The 18,509-nt window shown below is 38.9% G+C and overlaps 1 long non-coding RNA gene across 1 annotated transcript in view; it reads right to left on the bottom strand.

Moving 5' to 3' along the window:
* Nucleotides 1-9,048: 9,048 nt before the first annotated feature.
* The window catches only part of LOC102043193, a 32,802-nt gene continuing 23,341 nt past the window's right edge, over nt 9,049-18,509 (bottom strand). Inside the window, exon 5 of the long non-coding RNA XR_004082306.1 lies at nt 9,049-10,208. This is a non-coding gene — a long non-coding RNA (uncharacterized LOC102043193). The remainder of the gene's footprint in view (nt 10,209-18,509) is intronic.

Genomic DNA, 18,509 nt, shown 5'->3' with positions numbered 1-18,509 from the left:
CGTTCCAGCCGGGCCACGGTGCTCCTCTCCGCTGCCGGGGCGGTGTACGCGGCTCAGCCCCCTCCCTGAGGTTGGGGGACGTTTGTTTTGTTTTGTTGTTCGTAGATTTTTGGGGTTTTTTCTTTCTTTTTCTAGAAATGGCTTCATCACCTGTATAAGCAACAGGCGGAAGATGCTAGCTTTCCATAACTTCCCGGGTGACAAGGAGCAGCCCGCAGTGGTCAGGCAGCTGCCCCAGATTCTCAGCAGTGATGCAGCCGTGGTCCGGCGCCGTCCCGGGCATCCCGATGCAGGGGCGCACTGAGCCACACCTCATCTGTCCTTCGCTGCTGCTCCTCTCCCTGCTTTTTTACTGTCATTCGCACCGCATGAGGCTGCTGTACAGGACCAGGGAACGGGAGAAATACCCCTTAACATCAGCTTCGCTGTTTACACTACTTTATTAGCGCAAACAACGCTGGGAGGAGCGCTGCTGAGAAAAATCCAAAACCACTGCTTTGACCCAAATAGCAGTGTCAGGGCACTTGTAATAACACAAACTTGAGTGAAGAGAGGTGTACATTGCTCAAAAATACTCGAGTGTAAATAGCTGATTTCAATAATTGCTTAATTATCATGCTCTCAAAATCTATCCACGGAGTTTTGGAAGGGTCTGTGGTCTGACACACAAGGGCTAGCAATTGTTTGGGAAGGCATGGTGCTTCATGGAAGGCAGAGATCCTTCTGAACAACGACCCTAATTCTAGAATTGCCTCATTTGTAAAGAAGTGCTAGTCGACGTACGAAGACAGTTGATTCTGCTACCTGAAATCACACACAAATACATGAATAATAAGGAACACCAGTGTTTCTGTCTCAAGGAAAGTTTGTGTTTGTGGCTTGATGGGGTTTTTCTCTGATTTGCATTTAAAGTTAAAACCTTTATATGGAACAGAAGAAAACTGTAAAAAATCACTACTATTTATGCGGTGTACTGTGCAGAAGCTGATAGCTTTGTACATACAGAACTTGAAGGTTTATTCTGTGAAAACCAGACTTGAAAGGAAAGCAAAGTAATGCTTTTATTTCTTGCTCTTGTCCAGAGCTGAACCTTCAGTAAAAGGCAAGTGAGGAGAATCTGATTACGTGACATTCTCCTGTAAGGGTTTTCCTTCATCTCTGTCAGTTATATGCTCAGGCCCGTACAGGTTTGCATATTCCAGTGGGTTTCTTCTGCAATCCTTGATGACAGAAATACAAAAGAATTTACTCATCAGTTGCAGACAGCAGCGTTTTTTACGGAAGCAATATATGTTTTTTCTCTTGTTCATGCTGTGCCACATCCCTTCTGATACTTCACAAACATGCCTTCTTCTGCAAACCTCATTGAAGTTCAAATCTGTTTTAAATTACACTCCACTAGACAGGTGCAGTCACTGAGATCACTCGGATAACATGAAACACCTTTGACTACTTGCACATAAGCTTTGCCCACAACATTTGGGTCACAACAGCCCAGTACCACTGCTCCAGGAAAAAAAACTATGTAGCTGCAGAGGAAGTTTCAAAACCCCTGTTTAGTAATTTTGATGTTTTGCAAACTAGGGTATACTTTGGGAAAAGACACACAGATTGGTTGTCATATTGCAAAGAAAGACTAAAACTAGGATTTCTATCAGAAAATAGAATACTTCACATTTTAGGATACCTGTTGTAGCAACTTATTTGGAAACCTGCAGAAACAGTTGTAAGAAGCCTATTGGTTCAACTCCTTTTCCATGTAAGGCAAGCTGAACTTGAACAGAAACATCAGCTATACATTATCAACCTTTTTTAAAGCATCCTTTTGTTCTCCAGTTTTCTTTAGAGGTTAACAGAGGAAGGCCTCTCCAAAGACAGAACTGTTCTTCTTAACAACATAGTATTGAGTAGGAACAGAAAAGTTCCAAAAGAATGATGAAAAAAGTTTTATTAAAATTTTCCTCTCACTTCCTATCATCCCCCATGTAGCTCACAACCACAGACTTCTAGCAAACACGAACAAGGATGGAGAATTCCAACAAGTACAGACTACCTGGCTGGCAGTGGAGCCTGACTGAGAATGAGATGCAGAGATCTCATTCTCCCCCATTCCTAAAATAACTGTGAAACACATTGGTGACACTACACCACCAGAATTTTTGATGAACTCACAGTATATAAAGAACCTTAGAAAGCTTCTGCCCACTTTAGTGCTGTGGTTGTTGACAGAGGTGGGAAAACACACTTGCATCAATTCCAGAAGTCACAGGGTGTGGGGCAGCACACTTCCCGTGGGGCAGAACGTGGTTCTTCAGTGCCCTCATGGTCTCCTGCAAAATGTGTGTTCTGTGAAGGACACTGCTTACTCCCCAGTGGGATTTGGCAGGAAAGCAGATGATTTCATAGCTTGCTTTGACAACGAAGAGATTCAGTGTCGTCACGGGACCTCCAGATTTTGTCACTCTGTCCTCCCTCCCAAGGAATGAGATCATTGTTTCTTTGGGTCAAAATTACTAGACTATTACTGTAAAAATGGCACAGTAACAACTACCTTGTCAGTCAAATCCAAAGCTACTATTAGGCTATTTTTAACAAGATCTGAAAGGCTTTTTCAACAAAAAAGTTACATTTTCAGCTCAAAATGAGAGCAAAACATCTGTGGAGACAGGGCACTTGGGCACACGTACTTCTGATGGAGCTGCTGGTAATGTAGATTTTCACTCTTTTGAACACTTCCATCCCTACAGTGGGCAGGGTGTTTGCAGTGTATTTGAAAAAAAGCCCTGGCCATATTTGCCCTTTTCCTGAGGCTGCAGTGCCAGCCTGTGCACAGCCCAGATGAACACAATTCTCAGTTGCTTATTAGATGCAGACTTGCAGTATTTTCCTCTGGTGTCTTATTTGAAATCTTCAGGAGATACACTTTAAATATTTCCTTAAAATAATTTCTGGAAGAGAAAGACTCTGTTCAAAGGAATGAGAATCAGCATGTCTGCAAACAGTACCAACACATGGAACCTGATTTGCTTTACCTTTCTCTCTGGATTTGCTCACACTGTGTCAAGTCATCTGTGTAGGCTGCTGTCCCTCTTCTATCAGTGAGCTGGGTTTCAAGTGGCTTTTTGTCCACTCCCCACGGATGAGTGGCTGGCTGACCCAGGTGTGTAAGTGGTAAGAGTGGAGCAGTGGCAGACAGGCCAGGGAACCTTGGCTGACTAAAGGCAGCAGTCTGGGAGAGGCAGGCAGGGAGCAGGGATGGCACCGGGGCCGCTGCAGCGTTCTCCTCACCAAGCTTCACGTGTGAACCAGCTGATCTTTGTTGACATGTGAGCCCTGAAGACAATTCGATCGTTTCTAGAGTGATACATTCTTAAATCAGGGTCAGTACTTACACAGTGCTTTTATCCACAAAAATGGGTAACATGAAAATTTGTACACTTTTTGTGGAATTAGCAGATGCATGGTAAAGTATCCAAGTAAACAGATTTTCATAGCAAAAGCATATACTCACACTGTTCAGCTCAGAAAGATGGCGAAGATACATCAGTATGGACTTTTCCTCAGATGATCAGTATACCATGAACATTTTTTAGAGTGAATATGTGTATAGAAAGTAACTATTTTATGGTAAGATTAATAGCTTTACTCTTATGAAATATGATTCCTTCAGCATCTTATTCCTTATGCATAAGTACATAACTTCTTTAAGTGCCTCTGTGAAGCTCTCAATGTACAGTTTCAGACAGATGGAACTGTGTTCAGCTTCAACAGCAAAAAGGAGTTCAAAAAATGTTCTTTCAGGACTGCACTATTTCTGAAATCGCTGACCTGCTGAGATGCTTGCTTTGCTGAGAACACAACATGCAGTGCAATATCCATTTATCTCTTCAACTTTCTGGAAACATGGCATCAAATATTCAGACCCCTCCAAAATCTCCAGATCATTTATGTATTGTACACTGTAGCCTACCACTGAGATAAGAGTTAACAGCTGCTTCTAATAAACCCAAAATGCTGCTGTCCATCTTCACAGACACTGCTCTAAAGGCGTTAGTAGTCAGTCTCACTCACTCCAGTCTAGAGGCAGGTAAGCTTCTGATGCTGACACCACTGTTAGACTTCTACACCTGAACAGGCAGAATCCAACCAGGCCTAAGGCGATGAAAAATACCTGAGATGCCCTTCCTTCCTATTTTATCCAGCCCAGAAGATTAAACAGGACATGCTGTCACAGCCAGGACTCCTTTAGACAGATCTCAATGCTCCATGTCAAACTGGAAAGATTCCTAGAGCTAGGTACAGTACTGGGACAGAGCTACTGTTTCCCTATCTACATGTTTTCTGAAAAGACACAATATATAAACATCACCTGACCTGTACTCTGGTCCTTTATATGGGACTGCAACACAGACTAAACCATCTGCTTCTGGATATGAAGATGACACCTTAATGTCAACATAGTCCCTGATAGTAGAAATCCTGGCACAGTCTTATGTGAATTTATGGGATGCTGATACCCAAAAACCCAGGATGCAGCACACATCACTCTATCTAGTAACTACTCAGGACTTACTGTGAATGTTGACTGCATACAAGCAGTTACAGGAACTGCTGGAGGAAACAACCATTAGCTCACAGCTTCAAAAGGGGAACTTGCATAGTTTGATAGGACAGTCTTACCCTTTTGCTGAATACAGCCAAGTGTACATGGGTGTCACTGAGTAGTGACTGTCTCATCCCTTACAATGCAATGGAGAGTTTCTCATCCACTCAAGGAGTTGTCCACATACTCAGGAACTTCATAAACCTGCTAACTTCCCATGGAGATATGGTGCTCAAGGAAGATTACAAGTACTACAAGTTATCAGCATATGCCACTCACTAGGGAGGGCAAAGAACATACCCTGGAAGAGCAGAAGCAGCCTCAAAAGACTCTTATCCTTTCTCCATCTCTCTCCTTTCTGTCTCCTTTTTCTTCTCTTCTTTTGTCCACACTCCTGTGCAAAATAAACTGAAAAATGCATTCTGGTAGCTGTATCTGCTCACCAAATAGTCATCAGTAGCATTATTTAATGGGAAAGTAATTTTCTAGCTAGACCCCTCTCCCCCTACTTCCAAAACAGTTTTCCAGTATGTACTGCACTGCACTGGGTGCTGCATTGGTGAAACACCCACCATTACATGCAGCCATAGCAATTTACTACTGGCTCAGAAAGGAGGATCACCTTTTAACCAGCTGTTGAGAGAAAAGAAGTCATGTTAGTATTCTCATGGAGACTGTCTCCAGCTTCTATCATAATCATCATGTTTCTTCTACCATCATCTTGCCCAGGGATGTCATCTCCTTCTATTTAATGGTCCTATTCCAAGATTTCTGAGACCCAGGAGAAGAAACTGAGGTAACCTAGGATGTAAGAAATCACATACTTTACACTGACTAAGCCCACGATACCAAAAAGCATTCAAGGGAATGCCCAATTCTCTTGCCTTTTCCAACAGCAGATGATTGTTTTGAAAAGGGCTTTGTGAGCTCATCATTGCAAGGGGACAACTTCTACCCCAAGTCACCCAATGTTACCAAAATCTTAGTAATAACTTTTCCATTAACACACAAAAATTAATAGTCTAAATATTAGTCTAGTAGTAATAGTCTAGTTTCTTAACTAGAGGCCATTTGGCTGTTCAGTTCTTGTTCACCTTTACTTCTTTTCCATGAGTTTTAGAAGATTCTAAGTCTTTTTGCATTACTTTAAATCTCATTCCTTCCTCATTTACTATGTTTCCATGAACTTTCATTTTGCTAAAACAAATGAAGACCTTTGTGGAATATGCCCCGAATTTCACAGAGGGAATGCTGCCACAAGGGAAAGATGCATTCTTTTCAAAGTCAAAACTCAAGTCAGTTTGGACAGAAAGTCAATGTGATGACCTCAAAGTTTTGTCAGACACAACATTAGACAAACTTGCATCAAACTAATGTGCAGCACTGAGAGTTTAAACAGTCTGAAGTTGAATTTAATGTAAAATCTGTTGGTTTCCAGGAGGGGTAAGTGTGAGGCTGGGAGTGCAGTTCCAATTCAGATGCTTATATGCATGATATGCATGAAAGTCAATGGGTAGGCTGAGATGTTTTGACTAGACAGGCATCTGATTAGTCTTGTTCATGTAAATTTAACTTAACCTTGTCCTGAAGTATGGATGCAAATCAAAATAAATAGCCACTCCTTTGGAAAGAAATACTGAAGCAGTAAAATTTTCAAGAGCCTCTTTGAAGCTCTGGATTTTGACTGTTTGAACTTTTATATGACTTAACAGTGACAATCTTTATAAAAGATGGAATTCTTTATACTATGTTATTTCTTCTACTTCAGCATAACAGATCACATAACTGTTCTTGGGTTTCCAAATATAAGCAAGTGGCTACTTATAGGATTAAATGGATGTAAGGGATATGTATATTCACATCCACTTAGTCTCTATTTCCAGTGACCCACAACAATGTGTTAATAACAAACATTTTTCATTCAGTCCTACAAAATTTCTGCATGTATTACTATGCTAAACATAGCACTTAAGTTTTTATGCATTATTGTTGCTTTATAATTAAAATTATTATTTTTATTTTCATTTCTAGCTCCTTAAAAACCTCAACATATATACTTTTGGCATCCCTCCTGCACACCCACTCTTGCTGATTTGTGGATCACTTAAAAATATTTAAATGCTTATAAAGTCATCTATCATTTTCTTCCTCTAGTAACTACACTCAGGTGTGTAGAAATCGTATTAGGTAGGGTTTTTTTATCTGACCTTGCAATACCATCAATTTCTAACCATACTAACACAAGAGGAACTAGAGAAGTAATTTTACTTCTGTGCATATGACTAGTAACACACAGTTTTATGGATAGAAAAGAGCCACAAAAGTCATTCAGGAATGTTAAAAAATAATGAGAACCCTAAAAAGCACAATCTGTTTAGCTTTTTCTTAAAACAAACAAACAACTACAAAAATAATATTGAGAAGTAACTTGATCACAGGGTAAAAGCACCTTCCTGGGGAGAAAATAGTGAGTCCTAAAGAGCTCTTTAATCCATCAGAGAAGGCATAACAAGAATCAATGACTAGAAGCTGAAGGCAAACAAATGCAAATGAAATAACGTAGAAAATTTTTAGCAGCAGGCATGATTAGTACTTGTATTTTCCTAGTACCTGGAAGCCAAATCATGGATCAGGGCTCTGTTAGGTGCTGGTAACAAAACGCAACTCCAAACCAAAAGAAAACACCCCAAACACAGAAAAAACCCGTGATCCCTGCCAAGAGGTTACAAAAAGCAGATAAGATGAAGTAACATAATAAATCAGCGATAATATTATCTGATATGACAGGCAGCAGTTTCAGGCCATGGTTTCATGATACAAAGTGTTGAGTTGAGATACAGACTTAAGGTGATTCTACGTATCAACACTGTTTTGTCCCATTCCCACCTTTTCTCTACAGCTATGAAATGTTGAAAACTGGTCCTTATTAAAAAAAAATCAGTACTAAAATCAGGGTTTTCATTTTTATTTTGCAGCAAAATGGTAGTGAATACTTTTGCAAGTATGAATTTCAGTGAATGGGTTGAACAAATTTTCCCTAACAGTATTCCCATCAGCTCTTTTTACAGGAACTTGCTGCATTACTTGCAAGAAAAGACTGTATATCCCAGAGAAAAACATGCAAAAGCAAAGTATGAGATTGTTTTGTTTTCCTCATAGCAAATCACTAGGCTTGGTGACCAAATCTCAAGCACCATCCATAGATAAAGCAGACATTAACAAAAAGTGAAACTCAGAGCATAGTCTGGCAATGTTTCTCTGAAAAAAACTTCTATGCTACCAAATTCTAACATAAAAGATAAGATGAGCTTGTGTTCCCAACACAATTGCTCTGGCACTGGAGCTACACACCATCCTTGGTAGCTTACAAACACAGTAGGCCACTACAATTTGACCAGGAAGAAGATTCAAGGGGTAAGGCAAGAGCAAAATTTTCTATTATTAAAGTTTTTGCCATTTATTTGTGAGATCAAGGATCAGAAGGATAGCCCCTGAAATTCATTGTGGAGAAAACTGGGAGCATATCCTCTTATTTTTCAACAGAAAAACGTAGGAGAAAAGCCCACCTTTAATTTCTTTTTCTTTATTTAAATCATTAGAAGACTACAGCAACACCCCCAATGTCTATTGCACTGAGAAGCTTTGGAGGAGCTAATTTTTGGGTGTGGGAATGCTGAAGAGAAAACAAAAGCTAAAGAGTTGGGGTCAATACTCCACAAATAACCCCTGAGACTTGGAAGCAAATTGGATATAGCCATGGTGTTAAGCATCCATCCTTCTTCCTTCCCTTCCTCCCTGGAGGTGGCCAGCCCCCTCCCATTGGCTGATGTTCTGTGTTTCACTGAGCTGGATATTCACGTTCACAGGCTGGACAGGGAATTGGTTACAACCAGTTCTAAAAGCTTTCATTTTTCTCTTGTTTCTTGTTAAAAATACTTTGAGCTATGGCTATAATAAGTGACATTAAAAGAACACTGCTTCATTGCAAAGTTTAAAGACACTTAACAGCCTTACTCTTTGGCCTCATGCACTGTGCTGGATTTTTCCCCAGGACTGCAGCCACTCTGTGTGTGCAGGACACAGCTCAGGAAGTGAATCAGGGCTGTGCATCAAATTAGATTTTTTATTGGTTGGTACACATGTTGTCTTTAGAAGTTCTGCTGAGAACAAGACAGACAACTACAGGAAAAGGGTGATGGGCATGTGGTTAAGGCAGTTGAATGCCACACAGAACACTCAGTTCTGCCTCTGCCTTCACCAGCAGCCCCTGGGAGCGAGGAGCGAGTCAGACCTCGCACCCTGGCAGATGGCCAGGCAACCTTGTCTTCCTCATTTTCTGGGAGTCCAAACAGAAACACCTTGGGCCTTTCACACAGAAATGCAAAGCAGATGATGGCAGTGGAAGGTTTGGATCTTGAGGGAAAAATAGAGCTGGAGGCACAAGGTTAAAAGGCAGGAGAATCCGTTTAATATCATTGACTTTACTACTGACTAAACAAGTGGCTCAGTTTTCTCCTTGGTCTAACAGGACAACGGTGCTTTTCTGTTCAGGGAATATGCAAAAACACATCAATTCTGTGAATCTCCTTAATATCACTGTAATTAGCCTACAAAAACCAAAAAAGTTTTTCTGATTCTCTGTATGGAAAGGACGTTTTGGATCTTTTGGATCTCTTAATTATCATACACTGCTATCATACACTACTGCCATACTTGCTTTAAAAATATGTCAAACATAAATACTAACATGTATAGAGATAGAACACATCTATTTTTCCTCTCACACTCTATTTGTGATCACACTCTACATGTGATTTTTCAAAGTCCTGTCTACAGCTTCTACCAAGGCTAGAACTTTACTATTCAGTGAAACTGCAATATGGAATAGGACAGGGAACAGCACTTATTGTCAACAGAAGGTATACACTGGCTCAAAAAGTAAGAATATCTTCCTTCTCAGTTGTATGTTGTGTGACCACAGCCACAGGAATAGAAAAGCAACAGGAGAGCTAGTAAAAGGGTCATTTCCTACTTATTTTATTACATCAGAGTATCATCATATTGAAAGGTTTTAGTAATACTAGGCTACCAAGTTTGCAAAATAAAATATTATACTTTGAGTCCAGCAAGAAATAAACAAATCTACCTACATCTTTAAAAATAACCTGAACAGTTTCAACAGTTACTCTGACTTAAAAATCTGAGTTAAGAGAAATACCACGATTGAAAATGCAGGTGATGATCTTCTCCATTTTAGGCAGAAAGGCACTAAATAGAAAAATCTAACACAATAATCAGAGCAATCATGAGGTTTAGGCACACAACAGAAGAGAAATACTTTAACAATGTCTGACAACATCCCAAGCACACAGTGTCTGAACACTACTAAAGTGGATGTGCATGAGACTCAAAGACAACACCATTTCAAAGGATAATTTTCATCATTTAAGAAGCAAACAGACAGGAAAACAAAATAGAAATTAAGGTTCAGTCCTACAATCAGATCTTCAGAGTGAGAACCTGCAGTCACCAGAGTTCCATGGACTTCATCAGGCCCCCAGGCTCTTGAGGTCCATTTGAACAAATCCAGTTACAGGGCTAGGACCTAAGTATGTAAAGAGAAAAAGAATGAAATCAGGTAACACAACACACAGCTCTAATTAAAGAGACACTAAACTAATCACAGAAAAATAATCTGAGTGCCTAGACCATGGCAAGATCTCTATTTTTACCCTAAAATGCTGCAGCTACAGCAAATGCAACAGTAATTTCTTATGCCAAGAGATTTATAGAGCATTAATTGATCACAGCACATTCCCCTTCAGGCAAACACAAGTACCTGCAGTGTTTGCTCACCTCCTGTGTGCTGCTGCTTTTTTGTTGTTATATGTAATTTATTATTTTTAATAAAAGAGAGTGGTCTAAAATCAATAAAGGTGATTTATCTTCATCAGCTCTTCATGGAGATTTTCAGCCTCTTAGTAACATGATGGCCAAAACTAAAATAAGATATCTGCCTGTATTTTAAAACACTGTAAAACTGACAGAAAGTAAATGATATTTCTATAAGAACTGTCATTGCTGTGACTATCTGAAGGTTGTGAGAAGTTCTAGCTTGGCAGTGTGTCTCCCCAGGGTTTCAGTAAAACCCCATGGTAGAATGCACCTAGTATCATTCAACTGCTAATGAGAAGAGAGACTAGCAAAAAAATGCCTACCTCATAATGAGGTTTGCCCACTGAAATATAGACTTTAACACAACAAGAGAGTGTGGCAGAAGCAGTGAAGACACTACAGGAATATCAGATTTACGGTGGCACAAGCACATGGAATCCCCACAGGCTACACCATGGGGAGCTGTGTCATCCAGACTTCCACGACAGCAGTTATCATTCACCCCAGGAAGGGGTCCATGATTCCTCTCTGCCTGAGGCTATCTCTCAGCCTGGGAGGCCACAATGGCCAATTCACCACACCTGTAAATGTCATCACTGCACCTTGTACCTTCACTAGCATGACCTCTTTGAGACAGCCAGACCAAAGACAGAATGAGTTGTCCAGGAGTACGACACCATTCTTCCTATTACCAGAGCAGAATTACACCTTCAGAGATCAGCATGTAACCAGACAAATCAATTTAAATACACCTTCTACCCAAAAAATGTTCAAGACAATCAACAATCTCTGATTACTTTTATATCTCCTACAGGATGGCTTAAGATGCAGCAAGATCCTTTACATAAAAAAAATTAGTAAGTTCAAAAATTAACTCAAGATACACGAGGACGTGAACATCTTAAATTCACTGAGACATTGATTTGCCTATAGCATTCATAGAGAGATAAGGACTCAAACTGCTATTATTTCTAGATAGGAAAAAATAGTAGTATATACAAAGCTTTCCATGCACATGGACATCAAGAAGCCTTTTTGTCAAGATAACACACTAACTTACACCACTTACATATATGTAAACTCAGATATGCAAGGCAGATGAGATTTCCAAAATTCGTGAAGAAATGACATGTGTTTATCTTTTCAGAATTGGTGTTAGCTCAGGACAGATAAAAAAAATTTTACTCCCATTTTAATATTGAATTCCCAGTTATATCCCACATGTATGTCTGAAACTGGCACATAGTAAAGAATCTGCAACACTGGACTTCAAATGAAGTGTCAGATTTTGGTTATTTTATCTCCAGAGAGGTCCAGCCTCAAACCTGGGGTCCCTTTGTAGGGACACAGGGACTTGGGGGGAAGATGCAGCCAGCAGGGCTCAGCCTGGTGCAGGCAGAGGTCCCAGTCCCAAACACAGTATGCCCATGGGGTATGTTTGCTCAATGAATTTATGATTTCACAAATGTTCATCAAGCAGAGAGTAATCTACTGCTTATCTGGCTATCACTGCTCTTTCTTTGAACAACTTGAAACTATTGATGGGCCATTAATATCAAATTCCTTGCCAGAGCTTCATTTCCAAAGAAAGGCAGGTTTTCTTTTACTGAAGTGTTATCTTTTTAATCTGGACACCTAACTACTCAACACCTAAGACAACCCTTCTTCTTGCTGTTGCAAACATACACTAACAGTTTAGATTTCCACACCTGGCAGAAATTTATTGAAAAACAACAACAACAAAAAAGCTGTTTGGATTTTTTCTTCAGACTATGCCTCCTTGATGCTAAAGCTGCTCTTCTCTGTTTTAAGTCAGAAAAGCCCAGAAACAATTCTAACTCACACCTATTTGCTACCATGTCCATATGACTACACACCACTGGCAAGTTAGCCAAGAGCAGATGTATTTCCTCTGTCCTTTCTCAACCTGTGAGTTCTGGGACATGTTGAAGGGGTAAGGGAAAAATGACTGTGGCTGGTATGGGACCTGACTATAAAATTCTCAAGCAAGCTGAAAGCTTCTTCCTCCTCGGGGGAATTCTTGAATCATCAGGCAGAATAAGGAACAGAATCAATTAATTATTACTGAAATACTATGGAGTATTGTTATTAGAAGACTTGACTTCATAATTTAATTGTAAGGAAATTACTGCATCTGTGTTCACCGTTACTATAAACCAAATGAAAAGATCAGTGCCTTCCCAGCAAATGCAAAATACATCTTTTCATACTAGGCATCCCACTGTGACATTACAAATCAAACTCAACAATTAATGTCCAGTCCTTTGTGGCAGGTGGGGAAATATTCTAAGCAATATTATGTGGGAAGCAGTTGTAGGAGTGAAGACTGTCAAATAATAAATAATACAATTATATTTGAGGACAGATTTTACAGTTTTTCCTATGAATGACTTAACTGTTGGTGACACATGCAAAGCTGTACAGCTACAGCATCATCCTGCCTATTGCTCAGACATGTAACTCTAGCATCACCTTACATCCCAAAGATACTCCAAATCCCAAGACTCATATTCATAATTTGCAGATACTTTCAATGCAACATTTCCAAGATGGTATTTTTCTTAATCCTCCCAATCAGCTAAAGTATTCAATCAGGTTAATCATCATCATCATGTTTTGATTCAGCAAGATTTTGCTCTCTGTTTTTTGATTCAGCAACATTTTTTCTCTTTGCTTTTGACAAACACAGCCTCATATCACACACATTCACTCAGAGAACTGCTGCAAAAACCCTTTTCCTGTCAATCACTTGGAGAACACATCACTATCTCCACAATCTCAACAGCTCTCCCTGGATATTTCTGCAGCATCTACCACTTGTCTTCACTGTCAAGGTCCATCCTTGCTGATCACCACCACACCTATTACTCCTTAATCTTTTTCACGAAGACAGCTGTGGTTTGCTCATGTTTGAAACCAAGCCAATTTTCATAAAACAAAGCTCAAAAGACCATTAGATCATGCTGTCTAATTTGATTGTTATGGGTTTTTTTTGGCTAAAACACTTTAAAAACCCTCCACTTTTTATTGATACAAAAATAAATTTCAGGGATGCTTCTTGTATCTCTTCCCTTCCTATCTCCCACCTGCCATTCAGTGTCAGGAGTCCAGTTTCCAGCTTCTCTCACACCCACATGGTGTATTTTCAAATAAACTTCTTGTGCCTTTTTCTGTCTTACACCTTACACTTTATGGAAACTCCCTTAAATATCTGAAAACATACTGCATTACTGTTGTTCAAAGCTTTCTCTGAAATTCAACTTACTAACATGCCCCTACAGCCCCTATGAGCAAAAGGTGTGATAAGTAGTTATATACACATCACCTGTTTTCAAATGTCAAAAGTAAGCAAGAGTGGGATGTAGGAGACAGATCCTACCCTACAGTAAATAGAGAGAGGCTCCTTAAGAGAGATTTGGTTGAAGGAACTCCTGAAATGCTACAAAATGTCCTGTGAAGGAGTCTCTGCATACACTGTGGAAACGGCCTAAGGAAATCAGTCTTTTGATTTACTTACAGGAGTTGGATCCCTAAAGTTTGAATGTACCCTGACTACTAGCATTTCCATTTTCCTCTCTGTATTTGCTACTTTCAGCTGTATTATATTTACACTGCTAGAATTTAAAATTGCAGATATCCTTTCCAGCACACATCTGTGTGACGCAAAGCATCACAGGAACTAACTATTTTACAATCATACAAAAACAGTCTTACAATGCTATACAGTATTTCATTATACAGATCCTGATCATGTAATTATCATAGCATTACACACATATGCCTGGTGAATAGTGCACAGCTCTGTGCACTAACTTCAACCCTGATATTTACTAAATTCCTCAATCCTATAATAAAGACCAGGAATGCTTTCATGTCTGGCACTAGCTTTTTTCTCCCCACTGTGAATCATGGGCAAATCCTCAAGACAAATCAACATAGCTAAAAAAGCAGAGAAGGGAAAAGAAGAATATTAGGAAGAATTAGGATATCAAGAAGAATTTATTCATATAAAGGGTGATTCGATATTGGAAGGGCTGCATAAACAATAATCAAAAGTCATACCAGGCACCATGTAAAAAAGAAAATAGAATAGAAAACTGCTACTGGTGATAATCTCTTGCTCCAGATAACAGAAAACAAGTTCTTTCAAAGCCCAAAGAGAAAAATGCCTCCTGAAGAAATCAAATAAAAAATGAGGAGATAGTCAGTCATAGGTGAAAATCTGATCAAAATCTAACCAGGGAAAATATTGAATTAAATTATTTAATTTCATGATAATAAATGTCCTTAATAGCAAAGAGTTAACCACAAAATGCTGAAAGGGACATATTTGGTCCTGTATTACAGTACACTTGTTAATAATTCAGAAACTGGGGCAAGTATCATGGCAGAAAATCTGCAGTTATTTCAGTTACTCAGAATGAAGGAAAATTATTAATCTAACCAAAATTAATAAGTGGACCCCAGAAACACTAAATAAGGTTTAAACGATGACAGACAGATAACAGACATATATTAAAATAAACCCATTAAAAAAAATCAGTCTGTGTTTTATAAGGTTTCAAATTAAAGACACAACTGTAAGGAACTTAGTGTGATAAAACTCAATGTGTTAGGCAAAGGGAGGGTAACAGTTACCTACAAAATCTCCAGATAAATTGATGTTAGTCACTAACATTTAGCCTCTCACAGATTGAATTTACTCACAGTCTTACGTTGACTTACAAGCACTGACACTTATCTGTTTAAAGGTCTGGCCAAGATAACTTCCATGAAAAACAAAAGACAAGGGCCATCAGCTATAAAGTCCTCACACCATTTCAGGAGTTGTTTTCATTATCAATATTAATTGGACAAGTCATACAACTATAAAATGGTTTGGTTTGGAGGGGACCTTAAAGATCATCTAGTTCCAAGCCTCCCTGCCATGGGTAAGAATGCGTTTCACTGGACCATGTGTCCAAAGACCCATCCAACCTGGCCTTGAACACCTCCAGGGATGGGGCATCCACAGCTTCTCTTAGGAAACTTGTTCCAGTACCTCACTACACTCACACTAAAGAATTCCTAACATCTAATCTATCTCCTTTCAGTTTGAAGCCATTAACCCTTGTCCTATCAGTACATGCCAGTGTCAGGTGCAAGGGGGTGGTAGGATTGCATCTGTTTAATGGAAGTCAATCATTAGATCAGTTATCCCATAATGGGAAAACACACCAGTTGCTTTTTCCTCAGGAAGGAACCATGGCCCACTTCAGCAGTTTAGTGAAAAATCTCTGCTCAACACACCGTTACAATCAAAATAAAAATAATAAAACAAGCATCTTAAACAATGCAAGACACTTAGAAGAAAACCAATGTAACAGGATTATAAAAATCAGCACTGTGACCTTATCAGAAAAAAAAATCCCGTATGAGGTACAGGTCACTCTTTCTCCAAAAGGATACTAAAGATATAGACAGGGTTCAAGTGTGAACAGTACTAAACATAGAAAATATCCTATGAAGAGAAATCAGAAAGTTTCAAATCAGGAATATCATGCATGCACATGTAAAGTAATTGCTCTAGAGAGGTCAGATCAGACATTTGTATGCTTGCTATCTTACAACACAAGAAAAATACAAAGAAGCACTGAAAGTGTGAAAAATTCAAAACTGAGCAGAAGAAATGTTTTTTTCACATCATATATAATCCATTCATATTCATTATCATGAAAATTCAGTTATTAATCTTAACACGATGTCCCTATCAATGACAGTATAAATTAAATCAATTACTACATAGAGAAATCAGGAAGCAACTTACTCATAGTTAACATCCACTGAAGCATTAGGAGGTATTTTACCAAATGGGAAACTGTATTATGGTTTAAGCAAATATGATAAGCAGATATGCCTTTGAAAAAATATAAATTAAAAAAGGAATAGCAACTTGATTTCATTATTGAAATTTTATTCACAATTTCACAGTAACTCTTCCTACAGTTTGCATTAAATACTATTAATAGCTCATTAATTACAGTAGTGGTCTTTAGAAGGTTTTGAAACAACTGAAGTTTGGACACATTAAACTTTTATGTAAGCAGTAAAGTCAAGTACACGAAAAGTTAAAAACTGCATGATTATGAACTTGTTTACTCCATCACTGCAGGTTCTATCTAAAATATCTTTTTCCCTCATTTCCAATCACAGCCAGTTTCTTAGAAGCTTGTCTATTTTTCAAAGACCTGATACTGAACAGTGTTCCCTTTATCACTTTTTAAAAAGATTATTTTAACAAGGATTCTCATCACAAATCTTGCTAACAAGCACCCAAAAACTGACTACTTACCACTCACCCACAGACAAGCCAGCTAGAATTAGCTTAAGCACTGAGTCCTTAGCATGCCACAACTATACTGCTTGGTTATCTTGATAAGATCATCCTGGTTTAGTTTGAAATGCACATTGTCACTGCACATACTGAGACCCATGCTGCCCTGTTGTATTAGCAATTACAAAAACATATATAACATTATAACCTATATAAAACATATAGCATTATAATTTTTTATCAAGGAGCAGAGTCTTAATTTTATGGGGATAGGCAAAAATGAAAGAGAGCATAAAGATGTGGCTTCATGTATTTTGGTTGATTTTTTCCATCATATCTGGGAAGGTAAAGAGAATATGATATTGTCTGGAGGTGGGGGAGCAGGAGAGGCTACCAGCACTGTCAGTGCAAGGTTGGACCTAGTCAGGGGCTGGGTCAGGTAAACAGGGCAGAAATAAAAGGCTGCAGCACCACACAGTGCAAGAGACAGTAAAAGTGAAGACTCATACGTCAATAATATAGAGAGTGCAAAGAACCAGAAAGATTGCCTGGGAATTCTTTCTTGGATAAAGAGAATACAGCTTGTACTAGGACACAAGAAATGGAGAGACTTAAAAAGCTACATGAACTTCATGTGGTGATACTTGAGTATAGGCTCTGGTTCTGGTACAGCAGGGAATTTCAGTCCATGGGCAGCTGTGGGTCTGAGAAGACCTTACTGCCAGCAATGACAGGAAAACTGTCTGGAATAAAAGCAATGCAACAGGTTGCAGAAAGGCTGTATAAAATTTCTGAACCCAAAAGGCAACATCATCTGTGTTCTGAAAGCAGATCATTCACCACCAGGATACTAAGAACATAAAAATTATTCTCCTTGGGTGACTGTTTTGCTATTTTCATGGGCTGTGTATTTGAGTGCAAGAACTGTCACTCGTCAGATTTACCTTTCTACCTGTGATCGTTTTAATAACATATCCCATTAACAAATTACTCTGAAATAAAAGTGACATTTTGCTTTTCTAAAGCTATTATATGCTTGATAGTATGTTCTGAATGTACATAACTTGAAATATACCTCATTGGACACTTACCTGCAAAGTTGCCCCATGCTTTTTTCCTTTGAAGTAGAAGGTGGGCAAGAGCAATAAACTAAACTCATGGGAGAAAGGGTGTAAACTTACTACATCTAGATGTAAAGGAATTTCTTGTTAAGGACACTTCTTGGCCCATTCCAACAGTACCAAAGCTATTTATTTGGTAATAAACAGTACCAAAGCTATTTATTCGGTAGTAAGAGTTTCTGGACTGAAACAGACATTTCTGAACTTGTTGTTGATGATTAATGTGCAGTTTAAGAGAGCCATTACTCTGTGACAGGCACTACAGAAGCCAAGTGTCAGATAATATATCAACTTCTGCTCCAGTCTAATTCTAATTTAATGGTTAGAACTCTTATTCTTACGGTCTTGTTTCAAATATGATACTTCAAAGAGAAGTCTTGTACTGCAAATATCACCTAGGCATTACATTCGATGTATTTTAACATTAGCCAAAGCACGTTTTCAAAGAAGAACAAGTGCCACAATCCCCTGCACAACCCCTGAAGGAAGAGCTAAGTTTCTGCTATAAATGCACAAAAGAAACCTGACATGAAGGCAGCGTGGAGCGGGCGCTCCG

This window comes from Geospiza fortis, unplaced genomic scaffold (assembly GCF_000277835.1).
Source record: "Geospiza fortis unplaced genomic scaffold, GeoFor_1.0 scaffold181, whole genome shotgun sequence".
Taxonomy (NCBI): domain Eukaryota; kingdom Metazoa; phylum Chordata; class Aves; order Passeriformes; family Thraupidae; genus Geospiza; species Geospiza fortis.
Note: the sequence above shows the minus strand (reverse complement) of the source record. Positions and strands in the feature narration are given on the sequence as shown.